At 42.1% G+C, this 26,916-nt stretch overlaps 1 long non-coding RNA gene across 1 annotated transcript; it reads left to right on the top strand.

Moving 5' to 3' along the window:
- LOC106509105 lies at nt 3,912-26,910 on the top strand. The gene is made up of 3 exons (XR_001306366.2): nt 3,912-4,733; nt 18,185-18,362; nt 19,589-26,910. It is a non-coding gene; the product is annotated as an uncharacterized LOC106509105 (long non-coding RNA).

Raw genomic sequence — 26,916 nt, 5'->3', positions numbered from 1 at the left:
AGGTGGCACAGGACTTTATCTCACAGGAGGCAGTGACCTCTCTGGAGTTGAGTCCTCATATCTATTTGAACTGCTGGAACCTAAGGATTCTCCTGTGCCTTCTGAAAAGTCTTTCTTCCAAATAGGCCTGTGGCTTCTGTGCTAGATTCCTCTCCTCACAGCCTCTAAATGGTGGGTCCCTGGAGCCCTTAGCCCTCTTCTCTGCTATATTTACATTCATTCCCTAGGTGATTTCTACCAGTTCCACACACTATATAAATCTGTAGGCTACTAACTGCAAAAAGAGTATCTCTAGTCTTTTCCTCTTCCTAAAACTCTACATTTGTTTATCCAACTGCCCACAGTATCTCAAATTGAAAATCTGAGAAGAATGTTGCCTTGAACATGCCTAAAATCAAACTCTTTATTTTTTCCACTCAAGTTCATGTTCACCTTCATCTGTCTTTCCTAGTCCAGTAAATGGCTCCATCATTTATTCAGTAGCTCAGACCACAACTATTATTGTAATATTTGACCCTTCATTGTCAACAGTTATATGCAATTTAATCTGCAAATCCCTGCCACATTTACCTTCAAAATACATCCGAAGGCCTACTGCTTTCACCTGCTTCACGGCTAACAATCTTCCCTGGGACCATCAGCTCCTCTTGGATTCCTGCGATGACCTTCTAACTGGTCACTCTGCCTCCATGCTTGCTCCTCTACAGGCTAATCTCCACTAGTTCCCAGGACTGATCTTTTAAAAATATTAATCAGATCATAACACCTCTGTTCTCATACTTCTAAGAGCTTCTCATTTTATTCCCAGAATAAAACTCAAAATCTTTGTTATGACGTGTAGGGCATGTAAGACCCTATATGACCTGTCTCCATCTCCAGCTGCCACTGTCATCTTATCTCTTACTGTTCTTTGCCCCCACCCTCTACCGCATCCACACTGGGCTTCTTGATGTTCCTTACCCCTGAAAATCTTTTTTTTTTTTTTTTGCAATGTAAATAGCAATTATTTTCCTACAGGAAAACAATCACTCAAAAATAATTATTTTAAAAAATGAAAAAAAAATCAGGAGTCATTGAACAGGTTTCAATCTTTTGAGAGTACATAGAGGGACAGAATCTAAATGGCATTAGAAATAATGAAAAAATTCACAGTTGGCATAACAGTTTTTGTTGTATCTATATTTCAAATTCTACAAAAGATGACAAAAATCAAAATAACAAATTATGACCAGTGATGCTTGAAAACTGTGAAAAGAATTATTCCATATCCACAATAATTAGAATTAAAATTAAGGTCATTTTAACCTATTTTTTTCCCACAACATTCTTTATTATCTGGGCTTTATAACATCATCAAAATCAGAATAAAAAGTCAAGAATACTGCTGGTCATTGCCAAGAATTGCTTTAGGAGTTGCAATTCTCTTGCTGCTTTTATTTTAAGCAAGTAAAAAGAATTTGTGCTATTTCTTAAATTCTAAAAGTTGTTCTCAATCATGTCTGTTCTATAAAGTTTACAAAGAAAAGTCTAGTTTCTTTATCAAATATGCAAATGTTTGTTTTCATTTAATGTGGTCAATTGAGAGTTTTCTGCAAGAAGGAACTGTTGTATGAATCAGTTCTGATGCTTCCACATTTCTTATTGTTTTTGGTCTCAGTATGTCTTTTAAAGCCTGTGGCGCAATCATTCTCCAGAAAATCTATGTTGCGCACCCCTCATAATCTTATAACTTGCTTTCCTTTAAGTCGGGAACACTCTTCCCATGGTTTTTATTTTATTTTATTTTATTTTTATTTATTTATTTGTCTTTCTGCCTTTTCTGGGCCGCTCCCATGGCATATGGAGGTTCCCAGGCCAGGGGTCTAATCGGAGCTGTAGCCGCCAACCTACACCAGAGCCACAGCAACGCAGGATCCGAGCAGAGTCTGCGACCTACACCACAGCTCACAGCAATGCCGGATCCTTAACTCCGTGAGCAAGGCCAGGGATCAAACCCGAAACCCCATGGTTTCTAGTCAGATTCGTTAACCACTGAGCCATGACTGGAACTCCTTCCCATGGTTTTTACATGGCTCATTCCCCAAATGGGTCCAGGTCTCTGCTCAGATGCCAGCTTCTCTGAGAGGCCTTTTCTCACAACCTTATGTAGAATCTCACCCTCCAACAGGACTATAGATGGTACTCTATGAAATCATCAAAAATGGTAGAATAGTGTCAATTACAATTGTTTCAGTGCACACATACAAATAACATTATTGTACTTACCTGTCATGCTTCATATGCTTACCGGGTTATTGTTGATTTATTGGCTTATGGTCTGTCTGCTCCCTGGGAGCATAAGCTATTTAGAAGGCAGGGACCTGGGTTGCTCACCTCTAGACGGTACCTAAAACAAGGAGGCATTCACAGATCATGGGCTGTACACTTCTTCTATCTCTTGCCTTTTGGTATGTTAAGCTCATTAAACTGCTCTCTGCGAAGGCATTTTTGGAGGCCAGTTCCCTTCACTCCTCATCCAGAGCCACCCTCTTATATCCCCAGTATTTTATTTTTGAAATCCCACCTTTCCCTTTCTGACTGTCTGGTTAGAGGATTTGACTGCCCTTAACTCCAGGCTTCTGAGAGCTGTGCTCTGACATTTAGGACTCATGTCGGAGCCTCCCCAGAACTGCTTTTCTTGGGCATTTTAATCCCCCATGTGAAAGACACTCCCTGATTCCCAGGGCCCCAGGTTCCTCTATTCCTGCACTAATGATCTGTTCTTCCTGGAAGGTCAGAATTAAATCTAGCAGAAAAGTTCCTTTTGTTTCTTCCTCTTCCTCTGTAAAATGAAATTATCAGCAAGACACGGTCAAAAAATATATCATGTGTTCTGCTTTTATGCACATGAGATTTCCAGCTGGAACTCAGAGGGATGGTAAGTTCCCATTATTGCTATGACTTGCAAATGTGTCAATTCTGTGATCTTTTTGGGAACAAATTAATCCAAGCTCCATCTTACTTAGCTGAGGCTATTGTATTCACGTATAGTATGCCAGGTGCTTTCCAAACCATTTCCCAGTGGGTGGAATCTCCAATCATCAATGTGACAATGTAGAGAACTTTTCTTCCAAAATGTACCCGAAGACTGTACCTTGAGTTCCTAGTTACACTTGATTCAAAGTGATTTTTGAGCATCAGTGTTAATGAAAAGTCATTTAATGACCCTTGTTAAAGAGGGTAAGTTAGACTTTACTCAGGACCATCGTGAGGGTGCAAGGGACCACAGCAATGGGATTTTTCAGAGGAAGACAAGAGACTGGGCTCAAGGCAAGTGGAAATTTCTAGCCAAAGAACTGGGGGGTGGGAGGATTGTCACTGGATGTAAAATTACTAAGAGGAAACATTAGAGGTGAAAGGGGTTCCTGCTCAAGTGACCTAGGATTCTGCTGTAAGCAGGCCAGGGTGATGGGACATCACCTGAGAGATGGTGGAGGATGAGGAAAGTGGATCAGATATCAAGGGTCAGGGTGGGGATGGTGAAACTGGCTTAGTAGAGTTCTTGGTAACACTGGATTTTACAAGGCAGTGCCCAGATGGCCTAGGGGGAGTTCAGGAGCTTTAATAAAGTTTGATCAGGCAGAGAATCTTTGTCTCCAGGTTGCCAATGGGAGTGGACATGGGAGGAATAACACAGAATGAAAATCAAGGGCCTAGATTTGGAGTCAGACATACTGGTTTTTGATCTTGTTGCTCTTCTGTGCAGCAGTCAGCAGCCAAACTAGTAATTTTAACAGAAAAGAATTTAATAGAGGTCATTGGTTAAAAGGGTTTCAGAGACAGAAAAGGTAAAAAGGAAACACGGGGACACCAGAGAGATAGTAACTTTAGGAAGCAGCTCCTGCCCCCAAGGCTGGTGGAGCAAAGCAGAGAGAATGAGGATATTGGAACCCGGGAGCCTTTTATAACTGGGACCCAGACCCCTGTGAAAGGGGTCCCAGTTGACTGATGCCAGTATTTCTGAGGGGCTGCTTCCAGGAAAGTGAAAAATGACTGCTGGTGAGGCAAAAAACCATGACTGGAATGATGCTGACAGTACCGGGAATTGAACAGGACAAAGAGAGTCTCTTCTCCCTCATCCAGCCTTGGACTCTCCTTCTCACCTGCCAACCAAGAGCCACAGACAAAGCAGAGTCTGGGTTTGCAGAGTCCCAGTCTTAGTACCACAGGGCAAGTGAGAGCTTTTGAAACAGAAAGTGCTTAATTACCGGTTTAATGGCCTTACATAAATGACATAACATCTCTCAGTCTCAGTTCCTCTGCCTGTATAATGGGGAGCAATGCCTCCACTTGAGGTTCTTGTAAGGGTTAAAGGAGTGATGGATACAGATTGCCCCATAAGTGCGTTGACCGTAGCTTCAGATCTGGCTGTGTCCCGGACATCCTGCCTTCAGCCTCAGTCCAGGAGCCAGAGGGTGACAAGGAAAGGGAGAAGGAAAGATGGAGAGAGGAGAGAAGAAAGAAGATGAAAAAAGAAGGGGAAGGGGGGGGGAGATGGGCAGAATGTGACAGGGACCCTGAGCACATGTAGCCACTTGGAAGGGGGCTTACCACCACCAGAGAGAAGCCAAAACCCTGTGGACTAGCCCCAGACTCTTGGGGAAGACTTTCCTGCTTGGAACAAGAGCTTAATGATTCCTGGAGGAGTGTTATGATTTCTGCAAAATCACCCAAAGCAATAAGAGTGGCTGGAGGTATGTAATCATTTTCTAAAAAGTGAAGCCTCGGTGGCTTGGCAAAGGATGACAGCAGAAGGTCTTAATCAATTAGACCACAAATTAATCCTGCCTTGTTTCTCCTTTAACTGTTGTTGTTGTTGTTTTTTCCTGTGTCTTTGGCTGGCTCCAGCAGCTGTTCCAACTGTGTAATTAAGTCATTTCTAGGAGAGCAGAGCAGCTGGTCAGGACTATATGTTCCAGTGATCAATTGCTGTCAGGCTGAAGCTTCAATTAATATTCTGGACAGTTATTGAATTCCCGCTGCCCCATCTTCATGGAAGCCGGCGAGTGGAAATGTTACCAGTATTCTGGCTTCTGCTTTCATCAACACATTCAAAATTCAGAGCCAGCCTGAGAGTGACGATGATATTTCTTTGAGTTGCTGTTGATGTGAAGAATAGATAATACTAAATTTGGTCCAAGGAACAGAAAATGTTATTGTCCACTGTGTCTGCTCGAGCTGGGCAGGCCAATCATCGGGCCACTATACTGAGGTGTTTCCCGGGTCTTTAGGCCTCATTTCCTTCCTGGATAATAAACATAAATTCCCTATAATGCAAAAGGGCCACTTTCTAGAAGTGTAAATTGAAATATGCTGGCTGTATAAACTTGGGAAATTAGCTTTGCTGGTGAAAGAAATCTTAATTAAAGGGCTGCTTTGAAATAAGGAAGAGTAATAAAAGCCTTTTTTTTTTTATTTTGTTCGCCTTGGCACCAGCTACCTTCACTTTAATGATCTAATTTCTATTTTTCTTATTTAATGGATGACATTAGATTAGCTTTCCCAAGAGGTTCATTTCAAGAGAGTTAATGAAGTCAAGCTAAGGATATATGGTAAATCATTAAGGTTTCTGCTTAGAACCTCCAATAGCCCACAGTCCTGGATTCCGCCTTCATTTGCAGACAGGATGAGATTTGTCAGAAAAACTTGTCCTTTTCACACTACTGGCTATGTCTTCTATACTAGAAAATCACAGAAGAGTCACAACTTCAGCACCTTTTCCACTGCCTCCAAATGACTTAATTTGACATGAGATTAGGTTTTTTGTGACTTTCCATAATAAAGAACTGAAGAAAAGTAATAGATTTAGTGTATGAGAATCCACACTTGGGAATTTAAAAATTAATGTATAGTAACCTCTCATCAGGGTGTGAGGGACAGGGTTTTCAGTATTTATTGAAGGAAGTAACTTAGGAATTTTTTTGGGTTTTTTTTGTTTTTTTGTCTTTTGTAGGGCCGCAACTGCGGCCTATGGAGGTTCCCAGACTAGGGGTCGAATTGGAGCTGTAGCCGCCGGCCTACGCCAGAGCCACAGCAACGCGGGATCCAAGCCGCCTCTTTGACCTACACCACAGCTCATGGCAACGCCAGGATCGTTAACCCACTGAGCAAGGCCAGGGATCAAACCCACAACCTCATGGCTCCCAGTCGGACTCATTAACCTCTGTGCCACGACAGGAACTCCCACTTAGCTTTTTATAAAAAAAATTTTTTGTTGTTGTCTTTTTAGGGCTGCACCCACGGCATACGGAGGTTCCCAGGTTAGGAGCTGAATCAGAGCTGTAGCCACCAGCCTATGACACAGACACAGCAAAAAAAAAAAAAAAAAAAAAAAAAAAAAAACAAACCTTTTTCTTATTTTTTAAAGTGAGATCATAATCACTCTCTCTAACATTGGGCTTCTTAAGGAAAGAGCACAGCTTTTGGGGTCAAAGACCTTGGTTTCTTAGTCTGTCATTTCCAGGCAAGATGAAATAACAAAGACTAGATTTACAATCTTGCCTAAAATAATAACAAACTAGAAAAAAAAAGAAACAATGTTTTTTAAAATATGAGTATTAGGAAACAAAGGGCTGTGACTCTTTAGAGACAAACAACCCAGTTTTTTAAATGGGCAAAAGATTTGAACACATACATACCTCACTAAAGAAGATAATGAGTAAAGAGTCTGAAAAAGAACGTGTGTGTACATCTATAAACTGGATCAGTTTGTTGTATGGCAGATATTATCACAACATTGTAAATCAACTGTACTTTAATAAAACCTTCAAAAATGAAAAAAAAAGAAGATACAGGAATGGCCAGTAAGCATCTGCAAAGATCCTTATCGTCATTAGTCATCAAGGACATGCAAATTAAATCCACAATGAGATATTACTATATACTTAATAGAATGTGTAAAATGGGAAAGACTGACCATACTGACTGCTGGCAAAGATGTGGAGAAACTGAAACTCTCATATCCTGGTGATCTGTAAAACGTACAACCACCGTGGAAACCACTTAGCTGCTTCTTTAAAAGGTAAACATATACGTACCCCAATAGTCCATGTCTGGGCATTTATCTAAAAGAAATGAAAGCCTATGTCCATCACAAGGACTTGCACATTAATGTTTACAGCCGCTTTAGTCATCATGGCCCCCAAATAGAAATAGTCCAAATTTCCATCACCAAGGGAATGGATAAATATCTGTGGTCTATCGAGATAAGGGGTAATTCCTCAACAATAAAAAAGAATGAACTACTGATATACACAACAGCATGAATGAATCTCAAGGTAAATAAGCTGCACGAACAAAGCTAGACAAAAAAGAGTGCATACTCTATGTTTCCATTTGTATAAAATTGTATAAGATGAAAACTATTGTGACAGAAGGCACTTTGCCTGGGAAAGGTGGGGGCGAGCGGAAGGGGGAGGGTTTCCAAAGGGGCCTGAGGAAATTAATGAGGGTAATGGATATGTTCATTACGTCCACTGCAGTGATGGTTTCACCATTTCATACATGTCAAAATGTACCAAACCCTAATTTAAACATGTGCGCAGTCTACTGTAGGTCAGTTACACGTCAATAAAGTTGCTCTTAAGAAAAGGCCTGAATTCCAGTCATGGTTGAGTAATCTCAAACACATTTCTCATTTCTTTTTTAAAAACATTTCTTTTAATTTTAAAATTTTAAAAATTGAAGTACAGTTGATTTACAATGATGTGTGTGTTTCAGGTACACAGCCCGATGATTCAGTTATACATATATAGTCTTTTTCAGATTCTTTTCCATAATAGGTTATTATAAGATATTGAATATAATTCCCTGTGCTATACTGTGGGTCCTTGTTGTTTATCTATTTTATATATAGTATGAAACACATTTTTATTGTTGTTGTTGTTGTTGCTTTTTAGGGCTGAACCTGCGGAATATGGAGTTTTCTGGGCTAGGGGTTGAATCAGAGCTCCAGCTGCCAACCTAAGCCACAGCCACAGCCACACAGGATCTGAGCCTAACAGGCCCTACACATCCACAAGGAGCTGCAGTGGGCAGGACCCTATAGTGGCAGCCCTTAGAGAAGCAGTGAGTACATCAGGCAGGGACAGCATCTTGTCCTCTCTGAGAAGGGCTCCATTTTCCTATTAATCCTGCACACAGTGTCCTCTTCCAAGGCTCTACCTTTTATCTTCAGAAATAGAAGTATATGGTTTTTGAAGCTCAGGTGGTCAATCTTTTAAAATGTTTTTATGAACCAAGTTAGATGGGGAGAAACGGGAACACACAGGGGATTAAAAACTAACAGCCCAAGGTCTCTGGCTTTGCTGAGCGCTCAGATGGAAATTGGGCAGCCATCAAGGGACATAATAAATTTCAAGCTGCCTGGCCTATGTGTGAGCACCCCCCACCACACACACACACACACACACACACATACACACACACAGAGTCACATGACAAAAATGATAAGAAAATACATTTTTAAAAATAGAGGAGTTCCCATTGTGGCTCAGTGGAAATGGATCTGACTGGTATCCATGAGGATGCAGGTTTGATCCCTGGCCCCGCTCAGTGGATTAGGGATCTGGCGTTGCCATGAGCTGTGGTGTAGGTCGCAGACACAGCTCGGATCCTGAGTTGCTGTGGCTGTGGTATAGGCCAGTGGCCAGACCTCCGATTCTACCCCTAGCCTGGGAACCTCCATATGCCATGGATGTGGCCCTAAAAAGACAAAAATAAATAAACAAACAAATAAATAGAGACCATCTCAGAGTTCAACAGGTTAAGTATCTGGCACTGGCACTGCTGTGCCTTGGGTTGCCTCCGTGGTGCAGGTTCGATCCCTGGCCAGGAAACTTTCACATGCCAAAAGTGAGCATGGCCAAAAAAAAAAAAAGACAACCTATATCAAAAACCCTCAAAAAACCCAATCAAGAAATGGGCAGAAGGCCTAAAAAGACATTTCCCAAAAAGACAGATGGCCAAAAAGTACATGAAAAGATGTTCAATATAGCTAATTATTAGAGAAATGCAAATTAAAACTACAATGAGGTAATACCTCACACCAGTCAGAAAAGTCATCCTCAAAAAGTCTACAAGCAGGAGTTCCCGTTGTGGCTCAGTGGTTAATGAATCCAACTAGGAACCATAAGGTTGCAGGTTTGATCCCTGGCCTTGCTCAGTGGGTTAAGGATCTGGTGTTGCTGTGAGCTGTGATATAGATCGCAGACGAGGCTCGGATCCCGCGTTGCTGTGGCTCTGGCATAGGCCAGCGGCTACAGCTCCAGTTAGATCCCTAGCCTGGGAACCTTCATATGCCACAGGAGTGGCCCCAGAAATGGCAAAAAAGACCAAAAAAAAAAAAATCTACAAACAATAAATGTTGGAGAGGGTGTGGAGAAAAAAGAACCCTCCTACACTGTTGGTGGGAATGTAAATTGGTACAACCACTATGGAGAAAGTATGGAGGTTTCTTAAAAAACTAAAAATAGAACTATAATGTGATTCAGCATATATCTGGAAGAAACCATAATTTAATAATATAAATGCACCCTAATGTTCATGACAGCACTATTTTAATAGCTAAGACATGGACACAATCTAAATGTCTATCAACAGAGGAATGGATAAAGAAGGTATGATACATATATATATGATGGAATATTACTCAGCCATAAAAAAGAATGAAAAATGCCATTTGCAACAACATGGATGGACCTGGAGATTATCATACTAAGTGAAGTCAGACAGGGGAAAGGTCGGGGGAGAAGGATAAATTATACACTACTACATATAAAATAGATAACCACTTTGCTGTAACCTGAAACTAACACATTATAAAGCAACTACATGCCAATAATTTAAAAAAAAATAATAATAACCATATGTTTTGGAGTTACACCTGACTCATCAATCCCTGGGTCTGTGACTTTGGACAGACCCTCCCTCCCTCCTTCTTGCTGAGCCTGTTTTGTGACATGTGCACCCACTATTCCATAGGATGATGATGAGGAAGAAACAGGAAAGTACCGTGGGCAGCACTTGACACAGGAAGGTGCCTAGGACAACAGTTTCTGAAGGGTACCAGGCCAGATTGTAGAAGTGCTTGAGTAGGAAGCTCCTGGCCCCAGTTCAATTCCCTTTCCACTTTTCTGTTGCTGCTTCGCCTGGCTCATCTGTGATTGGGGGGGGGGGGGCCAGGGATTAGATACCAGGTGGCTTAGGTCAGTCTTGCCACTGTGCAAGATCTTTTTTTTTAAACCGCCATGAATCAGGATTCATTTATCAACTAGGGAAAAAGGCATCTAGAGAGGAAATCATATTGGTTGGGAGATCAGGAAAAATCCCTTTGGATTCTACTCTAATGTTGTTAATTACCCGTTCAGTCCCCAGGGTTCCTCCACTGGTGCACTCTGACTATTAGTCCTGACCCAGGACCCTTTTTAGAGCTGTACCTCAGGTAACCCTGGTGCTGGACTGGGCAGGATGCTATGGGTGCATGCTTGTTGTTGTGGCAGCCCTCCACCACAAGATGGCACACAACTCTCTTCTTTCCGAAGAGAAAGGCTAGTGGAAGTCTGAAGCCAGGCACGTTTCAAATCAGATGGAAATGCATTCATTTAAAAAAGTTTCCTCCCTCACTCTTAAAATGGTAAGGACAAGCCAAAGAGCAGGCAAGGAGAGTCTGCTAAGGCACAAGAGATGCTCGGAGAAGGGGAGACTGATGTGGGGAGACACAGGGGGTTACTTGGAAGCTGAAAGACTTGTCTTTGTGTCTCTGTTTGGTCCTGTAAAATTCCTCCTTGTCCATATTCTTGTCGAGCTCATGACTCCAAAATGGGCTACAAGTGGAGCCTCTGCCCTTGCTTGAGGATTTATTTGAGCCTTGACTAGACTTCAGAATTCCTGAATTCCTTTTCTACTCCATGAAGATGTGAGTTTCTTATCTCTTTTCCTGTAATAATAATGGCATAATTTTTACATTTTGCCCCATGTTCTCTGCTGCTGCAGGTCCTTCACTTCAGACATTATTTATTGTTGTTGTTATGCTGATATAGGTTTAAGAGAGCAGATTCTAATCTCCATCTCACCTTGGACACACCTGGCCTGGGCCTCCATGGTCCTGCTCACCTTCAAGCCATGGCTCCATGTCGCCCTCTGCTGGTAGGGTGATCCTCTTCCGTCCCTGTCCTTTCTCCTCTAACAGCTTATGAAAGGCATGTTAAGGAAACTAAAGTATGGTCACACCTTCTCAGTAGCTCCTAAATCTCACTGTGCAAGCAGGATAATATTTTGATTGCTGAAAGTGATTTTAAGGCCTGCATCTAAATCTGGTATCATTTTCTTTCCTATTAAATTTTGGGGAAACGTGCTACAGATACATAGCAAATAATTGCAATCTAAACATGAGGGGGTAGAGATGGTTCCCAAAGAGCAGGAGGAGATAGGCCTAGGTGGGTGGAGGGGTGGGTATGGGATGAGGAAAGACCCTCTTCTAGGAGAGCACTGCATAGTGGGTGGGAGTGAGGAACAGTAAAATGCAGGCAACCACATCAGGAACTTCTGTTGTGCTAGAGATGAAACACAGGGATACACAGCCCCTGCAAAAGGCAGTCAGTTGCTAGATATAGGAGCCTGTGTGCAAAGTAAAAGGCTGGGGTTCTGCCTCTGAGTAATGGGCTGGACCATTACAGAATTTGATGAAGTTTCTTCTTTTAAAGAGATTTTTCTACACCTAAGGTGGAGGACAGATTTAGGAAGGATTTCCCTGTATGTAGTTGGGATGCTGTTGCAGTAATTCAAGCAAGAGATGATGGTGGCCTAACCAAGACAGTGGTAAAAGTTTAGAGATGAGCCTGTAGGCCCATTCAAGAGGACCCCATTAAGCCACTGAATGTGTGGGATCAAGGGTGACCCCTATGTTTCCTGTATACAGGAGGAAAAGCTGATTTAGAAGACAGGTGATGAAATTGGTTTCATGCATGTCAAGTCTGAGATGCTCAGAGGACATGTGGGAGAGATGACCGTAGGCAGGGGAGAGATACAGCCAAAGCTTGAGGGCCTAGTGATACTGATTTGGGAGACAGCAACAAGATCGTGCAGTTAAAACAAGGAGAAGAATTTCCCAACATGCGTCAGTGGTTAACGAACCCGACTAGGATCCAGGAGGATGCAGGTTCAATCCCTGGCCTTGCTCAGTGGGTTAAGGATCTGGCATTGCCATGAGCTGTGGCATAGGTCACAGACATGGCTCAGATCCTGTAGCTCCTGTTCAACCCCTAGCCTGGGAACTTCCATGTGCCGCAGGTACAGTCCTAAAAAGCAAAAAAAAAAAAAAAAAAAAAAAAAGAAGAAGAAGGAAAGAAAACAAAACAAACAAAAAAACCCCCAGGAGAACAGAGGAGGTTGTTCTGGAATAGAATGAGAAAAAGAAAAGCAGTGGGTCAGTGTCAATCCCTTAACATCAGTGTTAGGGCTAAGTAGAAGACGAGAAGCTATTGAAAAGAAGTCCACAAAGGAGATGGGGGAGTGGTCAGAGAGGTTTAAGTAAAAGCAGGGGAGTGCATTGCCATAGCCACCGGATGATTAGAGTCCGAGGAGGAAGGATTCAGTGGTTTCAAAGGCAGCAGAAAAGCCTGCAAGCTAAAAACTGAAAACTCTCCTTAGCAAAGGGGAGGTTGCAGAAGTCAGATGGCAGTGGACTGGAGTGAGTGGAAGTTGAGGCTGTGGAGATGGTGAGGGCAGATTACCTTCAGGATGGCACTGGGTGAGATGAGGAAAAGAGAGATGGGATGGTGGCCTGTAGCTGGGGATCCAGCAGGGCTCAACTGGATGTAGGGTCAAGGATGCTTTGGGACCTTGTTTGCTAAGTACATGTACTTTTCAAAAAACACTTAATTTTACAGATTTAAAGTAAGTTGCAAAAGCAGTACAGAGAGGTCTCATGTATTCACCATCCAGCTTCCCCCAAGAGTAGCATCATATATTGCTAGAGTATGTATTTTCAAACCAGGAAATCGTCATCCATACAACCTACAGATATTATTCAAGTTTTAGCAGTTTTTACATGCACGCATATGTATATGTGTATGAATAGTTCTATACAACTTTATCGTCTGCATAAATTTGTGTAACCACCACCACAATCACACACACAACTGTTCCCTCACCACAAAGAGCTCCTGCATATGGCCCCAACCGCTGGTGACCACGCATTTGTTCACCATCTCTGTAATTTTGCGATTTGGAAAGTATTACATAAATGGTCCTATATACCATATGTACTATATAACATTTCAAGATAGGGTTTTTTTTTTTTTTTCACTCAGCTCTCTTCACAACATCAACATGGTTGCAAGTATCAAGAGCTTGTTTCTTTTTACTACTGAGTAGTATTCCATTATACAGATATACCACCATTAGTTTGGCCATTCACCCCCTCAAAGACATGTGGGTTGTTTCTAGTTTGGAGCTGTTAGAAATAAAGCTGTGACGAAGATCATGTAGACGTTTTTGTGGCCTAAGTTTCCATTTCTCTGGCATCCATGCTTAGGAATGCAATTGCTGTATGATCTGGTACGTGTATATTTAATTCGTTTTATGAGAAAGTACCAAACTACTTTCCCCAAGACTGCACGATTTGGCATTCCCAACAGCAATTTAGGAGAGATTCAATTTTCACCAGCATTTGGTATTGTCACTATGTTTTATTTTAGCTGTTCTAATAGGTATGTGATATAGGAAGCTTTGGATATGTTTTGTCTGTGGGTTTGTTTGGTGAAGGAGAGCCTTCAGCACATTCACGGGCTGAGGGGAAGGAACGCGCAGAAGGGATGAACTGAGGGTGCAGGAAGAGGAGGAGAATGGACAGGTCCTAACAACGGGAAGGGAGGGGTGAAGTGACGATTGAGCTTTGACAGCCATGGGCCTTATCCTCAGAGACAGGAGGAAAGGATGTGAGAGCACAGAACAAGATTAGAGGGGGAGGCCCTGGAGGATGTTGTCGCCTAGTGGGTGACAGTGAGCTCTGGAGTCAGGCTCATGCTGGGTCGGCTCCCCCACTTCCCAGCTATTTGATCTTGGATACAATATCTGTTCTCCCTAAGGGGTCAGTTTCCTCATTTATACAAAGGGGAAAGTAGTAAATAATGTTAGGATTATGGTGAGAATGAAGTAAACTTCTATGGGTTTGGCAAACAAGAGAGATGATGATAATCACACAGCAAATCAAAGAGCTAAACATGCCACATAAATTCAGAGTCCAGGAGTTCCTGTTGTGGCTCAGCAGGAATGAACCCAACTAGTATCCATGAGGATGTGGGTTTGATCCCTGGCCTTGCTCAGTGGTTAAGGATCTGGCATTGCTGTGGCTGTGGTGTAGGTCAGTGACTGCAGCTCCCATTTGACCCCTAGCCTGGGAACTTCCATATGCTGTGGGTGGGGCTCTAAAATGCCAAAAAAAAAAAAAAAAAAAAAAAAAAAAAATCAGAGTCCAAATAGTGTGATAGTTGTTGGCTCCTATGACTTTCCACAGCCTCCCGAAAGACTAAGAACTTGAAGGGAGGAGTCAGAGGCCTTATTTTTATTTATTTTGACTTCCTAGCATTCAGCTCAAAGCCTTCCTTACAGAGAGCTCTCAGACAAGTGTGCAAACACCTGAAGAGTCAACCCTGAACCAACTCAGGTCCTGCCTCTCAGGCAGAGCTTCCCTTCCACTGACTCTGGGTTGAACTTTCCCCTCTCTGAATTTGCTACCTTCTTTACAATAACTCAGCTTTTTTTTTTTTTTTTTTTTTTTGCAGTCACTGATTTGAGCTCTGTATTTCAGTTCTGGAAATGCAAACACACACTCTTATTCATCATTCAAGTCTGATAATCTCTTTCTGTTGTTACAAATGCCTAAGAATTAAAAAGGAGAGGGAGAGGGTGGTATATTACTGGAGAGACTTCTTTAAATTACCTGTTTTCATGACCACCTGCATCCTGGGAGAGGCTGAGCTTCAGCAAGTTGACAGGTTCCATGTCCTGGTGCTAAATGAGCCTCCCTTTACCAGGTGGGCAGAGGGAGGACTGCTGCCACGGTGAGGCCGGCTCACGGGCTCACTCACTCCTCTGTGGGTTCAGGTGCGCCAGCCGGGTGAGAGGCAGAGTGGACCTGGGCTGATGAGGAAAAGGCAGCGGCATTAGGGAGACTGTGGGTACACCTGTGACCTGTTTTTAGTTTGCGAATTCTGGCCACATCTCCAGCCTTAAAAAAACAAAACAAAAAACAAAACTCCTTGTCCTGCTCTCTTCCCTCAGATGAGATGCAGAAATGTAGCTAAAATGCAACCTAGAGATGTTTGGGGAGGGGCATTGACAGGATGAGTCAACAATGGAGGTCAAACAAGGAATTTGGAAAATCCATAACATACGAATATCTTCCTCCTCAAATCATCCTAGTTTTGGCAATAGAGCCTTTGGTTGCTGAGGTGGAGTTTGTTACAACATTTCCTGGCATCCCAAATAGCCAAAGGTTCTGGGTCCTTTGTACTAAACCACTCACTCTGACCACCAGGGGTCAGGCTGCAGCCAAGAACAGGAGGCGGACGCTCCGGAGCCCAGCTCTGTTTTCTGCCCCCAGGCCCTGCCTTGCTGACGAGACCTCACTCCAGACCCGAGCGCCTCCAGCAGTGGCTTGTGGGATTCCTTTCTCATTTGTAATAGAAGCTGCTTGGAGTTGAGTTAATTCCCTTTGTGAATCATATACTTCCTTCATTTTCATTTGTTAAGTTTAAGAACCACTCACATAAGAATCGTGTTTGGGGGGTGGGGAGCTTATTAAAAAGCAGATTCTGGGCACTGCTTATGGAGGCTGATTCTGGGGTGGAGGGGTTGGGCCCAAAGAATCTGCGTGTTATGCACACTCTGACTGGTTCTGAAGCAGTTGCTGCAGAACCACACTTTGGTAGAAGGCTTCAAGTTCCAATCCAAGCAGCCCCTGAGTGGAGCCTTCAGCTTTGTGCATGCCCAGGACTCCATGAGGACTAGGCCCATGTGTCCTGCCACCCCAGGACTCTAGGCCATCAGAGGCGTGGTCTCTGGCACATTAATCAACACCAAAGTGGGATGGGGGAGGCAGGAGAGGAAGAGAAATTCATACAGCTCAGTGCCCAATGAAGACCACTGGCAGCCCGCCCTGACCTCTACTGACATCCTTTATGCTTTACATTCCTCCTGACTGTTCCTGGGCACTGGTTTCCTTATTTGATTCCCTTTGATGTGCCTCTCTCCTCCTCATTGCTCAGAAAGAGTGTCCTGGGTTTGGAGATAGCTAAGCTACAGAGCTCAGGATAGTGTTTGCTGTCCTGCATTGGTGCTAAGACATGGTTTCCAACATGCGTACTTGATACACTAAGAAAGAGTTTTCAGGTAGGAATGGGAGCGAAACACACCCTCAAACATGCGCATTCACTGTAAGATGCAACCTAGGTCCAGAACAATAAAACATGCGTTTTATTTTTTGTATTTTTAGGGCCGCGCCCATGGCATATGGAGGTTCCCAGGCTAGGATAGCGGTCAAATCAGAGCTGTAGCCGCTGGCCTAGACCACAGCTCACAGCAATGCCGGATCCTTAACCCAATGAGTGAGGCCAGGGATTGAACATGCGTCCTCATGGATACTACTCAGGTTTGTTTCTGCTGAGTCAGGACGGGAACTCCAAGAAAACGTGCATTTTAGAATGGAGAGAAGCATCTCTCTTGTTCGCATAATCCAATGCTGCTTCATTCATTCAACTCAAATTCACAGGGTGCCTGTGGGGCCAAGAACCTGTTTCAGGTGCTGTGGGTGGAGGGTTAGGCAGTGCTGCTATTAATGGTATAGGAGGCAGGTAATAAAATACTAATAAATGAATTAGAAAACCAGAGTTGGAGACTGTGACATTTGCTCTCGGAGAACTAGAGACGGTTACATGGTAGAGACGTGATGGAAGAGCCCGATGTTGAACAGGGTGTTCAGGGACCATTTCTGAGCGGGGGTCATGCAGCTGAGCCTGGAAGGAAGAGGAAGATCATTCCTGGTGGGGAGGACTTCCTGGGGCCTGCCTAGCACCTTGGCCCATGGTGGCAGAACTTGGACCGCTGCTAAACCCACCCTTTATTGAGCCCCTTTTTCATGCCAGGTGGTGAGGGTCCCTCAGGAGGCAGTTGTGAGTGAGAAAGGCGTGGTTTCCACCCTCATGAAGTTTATAACCTGCAATATTTAAAGATAAGTTTCAGCTGATCCTCAGATTCTTCATTTACCATCTATTGTCTTGATCATAGAACATCTGTTTTAGATTTTGGATTAGGACGGCCTTGATGGGAAGGGCCTTGTGACCACAGAGATTAGAACCCAATGGGAAAAACATCAAGAGCCTGAATACAGCATCTAGAGGCTCAGATAAAAAATAAATAAATCCAGCCACAATTCCCTGCCTGCTTTTGACTCTTCACTCTCAGCATTCTTCCTGAGACCCTCCCAGTGCTGTGTGATCTGGGGGAGGAGAAGGCATGGGTTCCAGCAGCAGAGCTTGCATCTTCCATAACTGAATCCAGGCCATTGTGGAGGCATCGTCATTTCTGGTGCCCTCTCTTGGTGCCAAGCAAAAGCACAGATCCTGTGGCTCCTGCTCCTACTTCTCAGACCCTGGAGGCTGTCAAAGGAGAAAGGCTTGTCTTTGAACCTCTCAGTCTCCTTTCAGGGGTTCTCACTGAAGATGAATGATGGGGATAAAAGTGGCAACAGTCTAAAGGAGAGCTTTGCTCCTGCACCTCCCAGGAAGCACCTGCTTCTGCTTCAGCACAGATTCATAACAGACAGATGCAGAGTTCCCATCATGGCAGAGTGGAAATGACTCTGACTAGGAACCATGAGGTGGCAGGTTCCATCCCTGACCTCATTCAGTGGGTTAAGGATCCAGCATTGCCATGAGCTGTGGTGTAGATCACAGATGTGGCTCAGATCTGGTGTGGCTGTGGCTGTGGCTGTGGTGTGCCGGCAGCAACAGCTCCGATTAGACCCCTAGCCTGGGAACCTTCATATGCTGCTGGTGAGGCCCTAAAAAAATAAAAAACAAAAAACACAGCTGACAGATGCTGTCAAACCCCTGCCAGAGATATATTTTCCCTCCTTGTATTTCAGGGAGTTTCTCTTGCATCTGAACTGCTGGTAAAGAAAGAAGAGAAACATCTCAACTAGAGAAAGGACTGCCTTGGAGTCACGGCCAGGAATGGTTTGGAACCGGCTGGCTCATGAGCTCCCAGGGGCAGGCAGAGGGATGAGTGGTGGCATCAGAATCCTGGCCTTACCCTAAGCCATGGTAGGTATGGTGTGGAGGCCTGGAAATCAATCTATCTTTTAGAAATGTTTCTTTGATTCTTTCTGAGACTCATTCCAGTTTGTGAACCCTTGAATTAGGGGACAGACTGATCAACAATCTCTTAGCTCTCCTTCTGTCCTGACATCCTCTGTGCCTCCCCCGCTTCCCCCACCCCACGCCTGAGGTTCAGTTTTCTGCCCCATTTTGGGGTACTATCCCCCAGGAGTCTGTGGCTGAAACCTGAGTTGGCCCCCAGCTCCATGCCAGGTGGAACGATTGACTTGGGCCAGTTCAATAAAGGCTTTGGGTTACCAGACACCCATCTGCTGGCTGTTCTCACCACAGAAATGGGAGACAGATCAGTTTCACTGGGCATCAACCCCACGCCTCCCACTGTGCAGGGAGGGAGACCCACCTCACCTTCTGGTGCTTTCACTGCAAACAACTCCCTTGTGACTCCCCCAAGCCCTTTTCACCAGCATCCCAACACTTCCCAGAATAGCCTGCATGTGCTGCAGGAAGAGCCACCCCGCCCCTGTCATCCATCTGAAAAACAACAGAGCCTCCCTCTCCATTCCACCTTCTGAACTCGGTGCCCAGGTACTCTGTTCATTCAAGACAAATTTACACCCCACTCCTCAAAACGAAGATTGACACCCACCCAAGTAGTGTCCATTCTCTTTAGGAACTGGTCCTGTTCTCTTTAGGGTCTCTGGGAACCCAGGGTTCTATGCTAGTGACTGAGATTGATTTTACCTCCTTAAAAAGAATTAAAACATTTAAAAAAATATATTTCCATAATTTCACAGTCAAATGTACTACAAAGCCTCCGACAAAAAAAACAGCATCCTCTTCTTTCCCTCCCCCAGTGCTAATAATTTCAACTTGAGATGGTTTTAGGAGAAAAGTATTTACCTCCATATTTCTAAGTAAGTAACATTCTTATATATATGCCTCTTTTCCAATTTGGAATCTTATCTGTCAATTTCCTATCATGTAATATGAGGAGACAGAACTTTTACACACACATGCTCTGCCTGTCTCACCACCCCTTCTAGAATCTCCCTCCCCTCCCAATAGTTATGTCCTATTTTTAGTTATCAATATTATACCATGTTTACATTATGCTTATGCAAATGTTATTTGTTGAGCCAATTGTAGAATACTACGATTATGTTTTTCTTGTATTTTTTCTCAGCGTTAATTTCCTCTTTCTGTTTGCTCAGGTATTCTGTGCGTGTATCATCAACATTTCCCACATTCCTGACAGAACTATAAAACCCCTCTCAATATCCTGTTCTCCTTGGTCAAACACATTGAGTGAGCTGTTGGTGTTCTTTCCCCCGGAGATGCCCCTCCTGGAACCCTCCATCTCCCTGCTTCTATGTGGACTGGCTGTTCCCCAAGTCTGCAGGGACAGCTGACAACTCGTGTCATCCCTTGGCTTCTCTCCTGTGTGGGATCCCGTTTCCTGGATCTCAATCTACCTTCCTCTTCATTGATTCACTCCCCTATTCTGTGGGAGTGCATCCTTCAGTGGCTTTCTGAGTATGAAGATATGGGAGATACATTTTAAAAGACTTCAATGTCTTTGTTGTACTTTTACACGTAATTAACTTATTATACAACTCTAGGTTGAAAATTTTTTTCTCTAAGAATTTTTAAAGCATTGCTCATTGTCTTCCAGTTTCTGTGTTGCTGTTGACGATATTGATTCCATTCTTTAAATATGACTATTTGACTGTGTTGCTGTTGACAGTACTGATTCAATTCTTTAAATATGACTATTTTCTTTTTCTCCCTTATCTTTCTTCCTTCCCCCATTTACCCTTCCCTCTCTCCCTTCCTTCCTTCACCCATCCTTCTTTTTTCTAAAAAATTTCTATAATGTATGGGGCAGAGGGTATATGGAAATCTCTGTACCTTCCCCTCAGTGTGGCTGAGAACCTAAAACTGCTCTAAAATAATAATAAAGTCTTTAAAAAAAAAAAACTCAAACAGGGTGGGGGAGGGAATATATGGACACTTGTAAGAGCTTTACCCTTAGTATTTAAAATTTCATGATCTCATGTTCTAGATTGGTCTTTATTACTTACTTTATAGGCACTCCTTGCAATTTTTTCCAGTTTGGAAATGCCTATCTTTCAGTTCTGAAAATTTTTCTTGTAAGATTTTCCCTTCATTTCATGTGTGGACATAAGCTACCTATTGCATTCATGCGTATGTTAACATCTGCCGCTGGATGTATTTGTTCTGCTTTCTGAGGTATTTATCTTCCAACTCCCCCCAGTGGAACATTTATTTTGCTGATGATATTTTGAAGAGCTCTGGTAATTCTCAGTATCCTTATGGTGATCTTCTCCAGTTTTCTGAGTGTAATATTTTCTACCTCTTTGAGAATATTAACAATAGATTTTTTTTCTAAAGTTTTTTTTTTTTAACTCCCCGCATTATCCCTGTTTTTTCCAAGAATATGGAGTTAAACAAAAAAAGGTAAGTAAGTCCCTCTTCCTTCCTTGTCTTTAATCACTCTCCTCTTCAGAGTTACCCATAGTTTAGTTTGTTGGATGTCCCTCTAAGGTCCTTTTTTCATGCGCTTATTTACATTTAAACATACACATACAGTTACATACTTTGTCTTTTTGCATGCTATACTAATGTGCTGCATTATATGCCTTTGTTTTCATACTTAACAACAAATGCTGAAGATCTTTTAATGTCTCTACACCTAAACCACTTATTATTTTTAATTGCTGCATACTATGCCACAGTAAGATTGTGCCAGTATTCATCTGACATTTAGATCATACTACGCATTTCTCTTCACATAAATACTGTTAAGTCTTTTTTAAAAACATGTTTCTATTTCTGTAAGATAAATATCTAGAATAAATGGCTGAGTTGAGTGAATTTATTCAAAATTGACCTACACTGCTAATGTATAATCCTATAAAAATTTATTAAAGAGTCTGTTTCTTCACAGTCTTACAAACACTGGCTATTATCAATTGTTTTGACGTTTGCCAGTTTGGTTGGCTGATTTGTCAATAGGTAAAAAAATTTTTTAAAGCATATGTTTGGTTACTTTGTTACTGGTGAAGCTGAACAGCTAGCTTTTCATGTGTTTATTAACTGTTTTATAGCAACTTATTTTTCTGTGAATTGCCCAACAATATTTTCCCTCATATTTCCACTGTTTTGTTTTGATTTTCTTATTGATTTATAAATAAGAAGCTCTTGTATGTTATAGATGCCAATTATTTGTTTTAAAAGTAGCAGATATTTCTCCCTATGTCTCTCTTTACATTTAGGTGACATCTATTTTGAGGTACTATACTGAAAAGTTGTTAAAATTCTTTTCAAATTTATCAACTTTGTTTTTTGTAACTTGTAAGAATTATGTTATTTTAGGAAAACTTCCCCAACCCCAAGTTTATAAATACCTTTTTATAGTTTTTTAGTGTTTAATTCACTTAAACATGTTTAATTTTAATGTTTAATTCACTTATTTTTATGAATGATATAAAGTTGATATCTATAATTTTATTTTTTTAAAAGAAACAGCTAATTTTTCTGGTGCTAACTACTGAATAATCTACCCTTGCTCCTATAATTTGAAATGCCATCTATTTCATATACTATGTTCCTTTTTTATATTTGGTCCACTTTAGGCCTATTACACTGTTCTAAATCAGGGATTGGCAAACCATAGCTCAGTAGGCTAAATCCAGCCTGCTGCCTGTATCTAAAGTTTTATTGGAAGACAGCCATGCTCATTTGTTCACATATTGTCTGTGGCTGCTTTCACACTACAATGGAAGAGTTGAATAGTTGCAACAGAGACCATTTGGCCCACAAAGCCTAAAATATTATTTGGCCCTTTACAGAAAAAAAAGTTGCCAATACTTGCATCAGTATTATCAATAACAGGAACTCCACAGTATGTTTGGCAGATGGAAAAGTAAATATGTTCTCCCTGGGTCCATACTTCAAAAAATTCTTAGCTATTCTTGGTAAGTATCTTTGGGTGAATTTTGTAATTAATTGACTACTGATACAGTTGGGTTTAAATGTATCAAATTTCTGTTTTTTACTTGTGCTAGTAGTCCTTTCTTCCTTTTCTCCTTGTTGTCTGCTTTCTTTGAGGTTTAGTAATTTTATTATTCTCTTATGATACTACTTTTAGTGCTTGCTTTAGAGTTTATAGGATATGCCTTTAGTCTATCATAATCTATACTTCAAATACAGTATAAGAAACTTATAGCAGTATACTTTCATTTTTTCTTTCCTGATCTTTTTGCTATTATGGCCACACAATTTACTTTTTACCTGTTTTAAACTGCGTAAACACTGTTTTTACTTTTGCTTTAAATGGTCAATTATTTTTAAAATTTTCAATTTCAATTATCTTTTGGATCTAAAGTATGAAAAAAAGATGTGTTTTATATTCACCCATATCTTTACTGTTTCTGGGACTTTCTATTCTTTGTGCAGATACAATTTTTCATCTAATGTTTTCTTTTTGCCAGTAAGACTTGTATTAACATTTCTTGTGCAGATCTGCTGGTGTTGAATTCTTTCAGATTCTGCATGCCTGAAAAAGTTTTTTTTTAAATCTCATCTTTGTTTTTGAAAGAGACTTTTGCTGGGTATAGAATTATAAGTTGACAGTACTTTTCTTTCAAAATTAAAAAGGCTTGCTCGTTATGCTTTGTTAGGCATGACCGGAACCACCTTTAATCTTAGAAAATACCCTTGTATTACATGGTTGTTTCAGTCTAGCTGATGGGAACACAAACTATTTCTGGCCCCATGCATGCTCTAGTGACAGTTTTGCCCTTTGCTGGTGGGTTTCTCTTCAGCCCCAGGCATCTTCCTCACCTATACATGCTCATCAGTGCTCAGATGAAGACCTGAGGGTCCCTTTCTCTAGCTCTCCAGAGCATGCTTTTTCCTTCCCCTCCTGCTCTGTGAGGCTCTCTCTTCTCTGGTACTCTGTCCCCTGGACTCTAGCTACCTTGGCCTCCCCAATTCTCCACTCTGCCTTCTCAGTCAGGAGACCACTCCTTCCTCATGGTGGCCTGGAAACAGGCAGTGAACTGGCTCACCTGTTTCTCTCCTTTTGGAGTTTACTCTCCTGCACTAACCATGGATGCATGTCTAAAAAACATTTTAATGCCTATTTTTGAGTTTTTTACCTGTTTAAGGTGAGAGAGTAAAACTGGTTCCAATTAATCCATCATGATTAAGATGTTTCCTTAGGGATTTTGATTAAAATTTATGGGAAAAATTGATATTTACATCAAGTCTTTCCTTTTAGGAACATGGCATATTAACTGTAATATATTAACAATGATATATTAATTTACTTTGGCCTCCTTTAAATGTCTCCAGTAGATCTTATGGTCTTCCACATTGATACTGAGGTTGCATTTAAAGGTCCCAATATAGGCCTATCTTCTCTCTTATAGCACCTTGTTCAGACCCTGAAGCAATTAAGGGATAGAGTCTAAGAAGACTCTGGAGCTTCAGAGTTGCTGAGAAGCTCATACGATGATCCTTTTCCTCTCATCTCTGTAGATGAAGAGGAGAAGAGGGCCTGGTGACCTGATCTTAGGTGTTAGCTTCATTTCAGCTGACTCTTTCACGATGGCAGGACTGGGCTGAGCAGCTCTGCACTGGAGGCTGGGATGTGGATGAGAAAACACAAGAAGCCCTCAAAGAACCCTAGGGTAGAAACTGGCTTAGAGCTGCTCCATTTTGGCATGGCTTCTGGAAGCCTGCTTCTACTTTAATGTATAGTTGGGCATGAATGGACCCTGAGAAGACCTGAAGACTGAACTCATGGTCTATTGGGTAGTATCATCTTCCTCTGGTGGTGGAGTCACTCCACCAAACTTATTTATAAGCTGGGCCTCTTCTTTGATAGATGGTTACTAATGAGTGGAAAACAATCATCTCTAATAATACCTCTGGGATAAACATGCATTTGCACACTAGTTATGGAAGTGTTGGGGATGTGTATTCTAAATAGCCAACAACCAATTTAGAAGCAAAGCTGGAACATCATTCCTTCCTAAGCTGGGAACTGTCTATTCCTATGAAATCCATCTCTTTCCATAATGACAGTAATAAAACCAGAGACCTTAACTGTCTACAGTTGACACCAAATGGGTAAACACCCAACCTAAGCAATTAGTTGGTTAATTACACCTGTGCCATGTTTATGGCCCTTCAGTTAATCTCTTGAGAGTGTAGAACTCCATCATGTACAATGGCTCATAGCATCTAAGCAGGACTTTTCAGAGCTCAGGCTCCCCCATTAATTCAAAACAAGTGTCTTAGGAATCAAAGGGTTGGGTGGACTTTAGCTTACTATTTTCATTACACCTCTGTGTGGGGCTCAACTTGTATAAAGCATCAGAGAAATAAGGAGGCCCATAAAAGAGTGACAGGGAGGAGAATTTAAAATATTTTACTGATTCTCACATAACTCCCACCCTCATACTTAGCCAGTCATACATATATAACACCCAGGTCTCTATAATGTGGGTGTATTCAGACTTTCTGAAATGGTGAGTTCGGTGTCTCAACTTGAACATTCATTCACTCTCTGACAGCTAAAGAGAAACTGGCAAAAAGAGAACTGTCATTCTCACAAAATGCAATATACCCGGGCACTCTGGAGACCCAACTCATCCCAAGTGTGGGTCATGCTAGCTCAGGAGCAGATAACTGGCTGGTCTATGTTGCTTGGGCTCATCACCTCTGGACCACTGAGTTACAAACCTTATACACACCAGCATCAAATGCAGAACTTTTAGTAGCATATGTCCACCCTAGCCCAAGTAAATCAGCAGCTCTGGTCCAAGCCCCAGGTATTGCAATTTAAAGTTCTCCAGGTCATTCTAACATGCAGTCAGGGTTGGGGACTACTGCTGTGGAGAGGTTAAAACCATTGTGCCAATTTTCAGTGTATTTATGTAGAGTAAATTTTAATTTATATATTATAAATATAATAAAAGCAGTAACCAACTCTTTAGTCCTCCCAAGGATGTGGCTAAGTATAGCAAATTGGCTATTTCTCCATTCTCTAGTTTTGGAGGTGGTGACAACCGTGTCTGTGTGTGTGTGTGTGTGTGTGTGAGTGAGAGAGAGAGAGAGAGAGAGAGAGAGAGAGAGAGAGAGAGAGAGAGAGAGAGAGAGAGAGAGAGAGCCCTGCTATTATGCTTCCTACACGGCTCTTGAATCTTTTTCCTCCCTGCTGCCACATCCTCAGTTCAAATCCTCATCCATCTCCAGTCTTGTTGCTCCCTCTCCACCTCTACCTGCACTGTTCCCATTATTTCTCTCAAACTCCAAACACATCTGTCCTCTTATACCCCCTTCAATGGCTCCCTGCTGTCCACTGTGTCTACATTTGGGCACCCAAAGCCTTTCCTGAGTAGGCTGGGAAGTCATTTGTTACTTGAGCCAGAGGGTCCCTCACAGGTTCCTGAATAGACTCTATTGTCCCCATCTTCTAAGCCCTGCCTGGACAGCTTGTACCTCATCCCATCATGCCACAGGTCCCCAGTCAAGGCTCTTCTGAATAAACCTCTGATCTCCCCACCTCCCATTCCCACCTCCTAGGTCCTCATTGCCTTGCCAAAGAAACCTCTGATTAGGCTGTATGTATGACTGGCAGATAGAGGGTGCTCCAATAGTGTATCCACAAATGCCACTTACTATACTATCAAAATTGTAAGTCTTTCTTTCCTATTAGATTCTGAGCTTTCTCTAAGGACTGTGGGTAACAGGGTATCTGTAGTGGAAAAAGCAGTATTAGGAAAAAAATTTAGGTTGAAAACTCTGCTTTATCACCTACTAGCTACAGGATCTGGGGCAAAATGAAATGTTTCCTCAGCTGCAAAATGAAGGTGACACCACCTTGAATGGTTGTGAGGATCAGATATGATGTGTGTAATATCAGACATAGAGTAGGTGCCCATTTACTTTCTCCTCTTACTTCCAACTTACAATTTACCAGACACTATGCAAACTTCATGAGTAATACATTAGAAATGCCTTGTTTTTTTGTTAAATGATTCCAAATGACCAAATGCCTCCTTTCTACACAAATGTTTGTTAGAAAATTTGAGATCCTTCCTCTCTTCCACCCCTAGTTATCAGGGGCCTATTATACCCATTGAATATACCTTATTCAATTCTCGACAGGCCTTTGAGTTATTCCTGTTGTATAGACAAGAAAGCTGCAGCAAAGACAGGCAAAGCAATGAATTTTTTTTAGGGGAGCTCCTAAAAGCCTTTTCAGAATCCTATTGACTCTAGGCTCTATGCTTTATGCCATGCCACCCTCACGTTTGGTCTTGTGAATTCATGCTTTTAAGTGCATCCATGCATTTTTTTTTCTCTGAAATTAAAACCAACACTCCAATAATGATCTTTCAATAGGTGAAAGTTATTTTAAGAGATGAAAACTATGATTTTGTTTTGTTTTTTAGGGCTGTACCTGCAGCATATGGAAGTTCCCAGGCTAGGAGATGAATCAGAG

Source organism: Sus scrofa, chromosome 1 (genome assembly GCF_000003025.6).
Source record: "Sus scrofa isolate TJ Tabasco breed Duroc chromosome 1, Sscrofa11.1, whole genome shotgun sequence".
In the NCBI taxonomy this organism is placed as follows: domain Eukaryota; kingdom Metazoa; phylum Chordata; class Mammalia; order Artiodactyla; family Suidae; genus Sus; species Sus scrofa.
The sequence above is the reverse complement of the archived record's forward strand: the minus strand, read 5'-3'. Positions and strand labels throughout refer to the sequence as shown.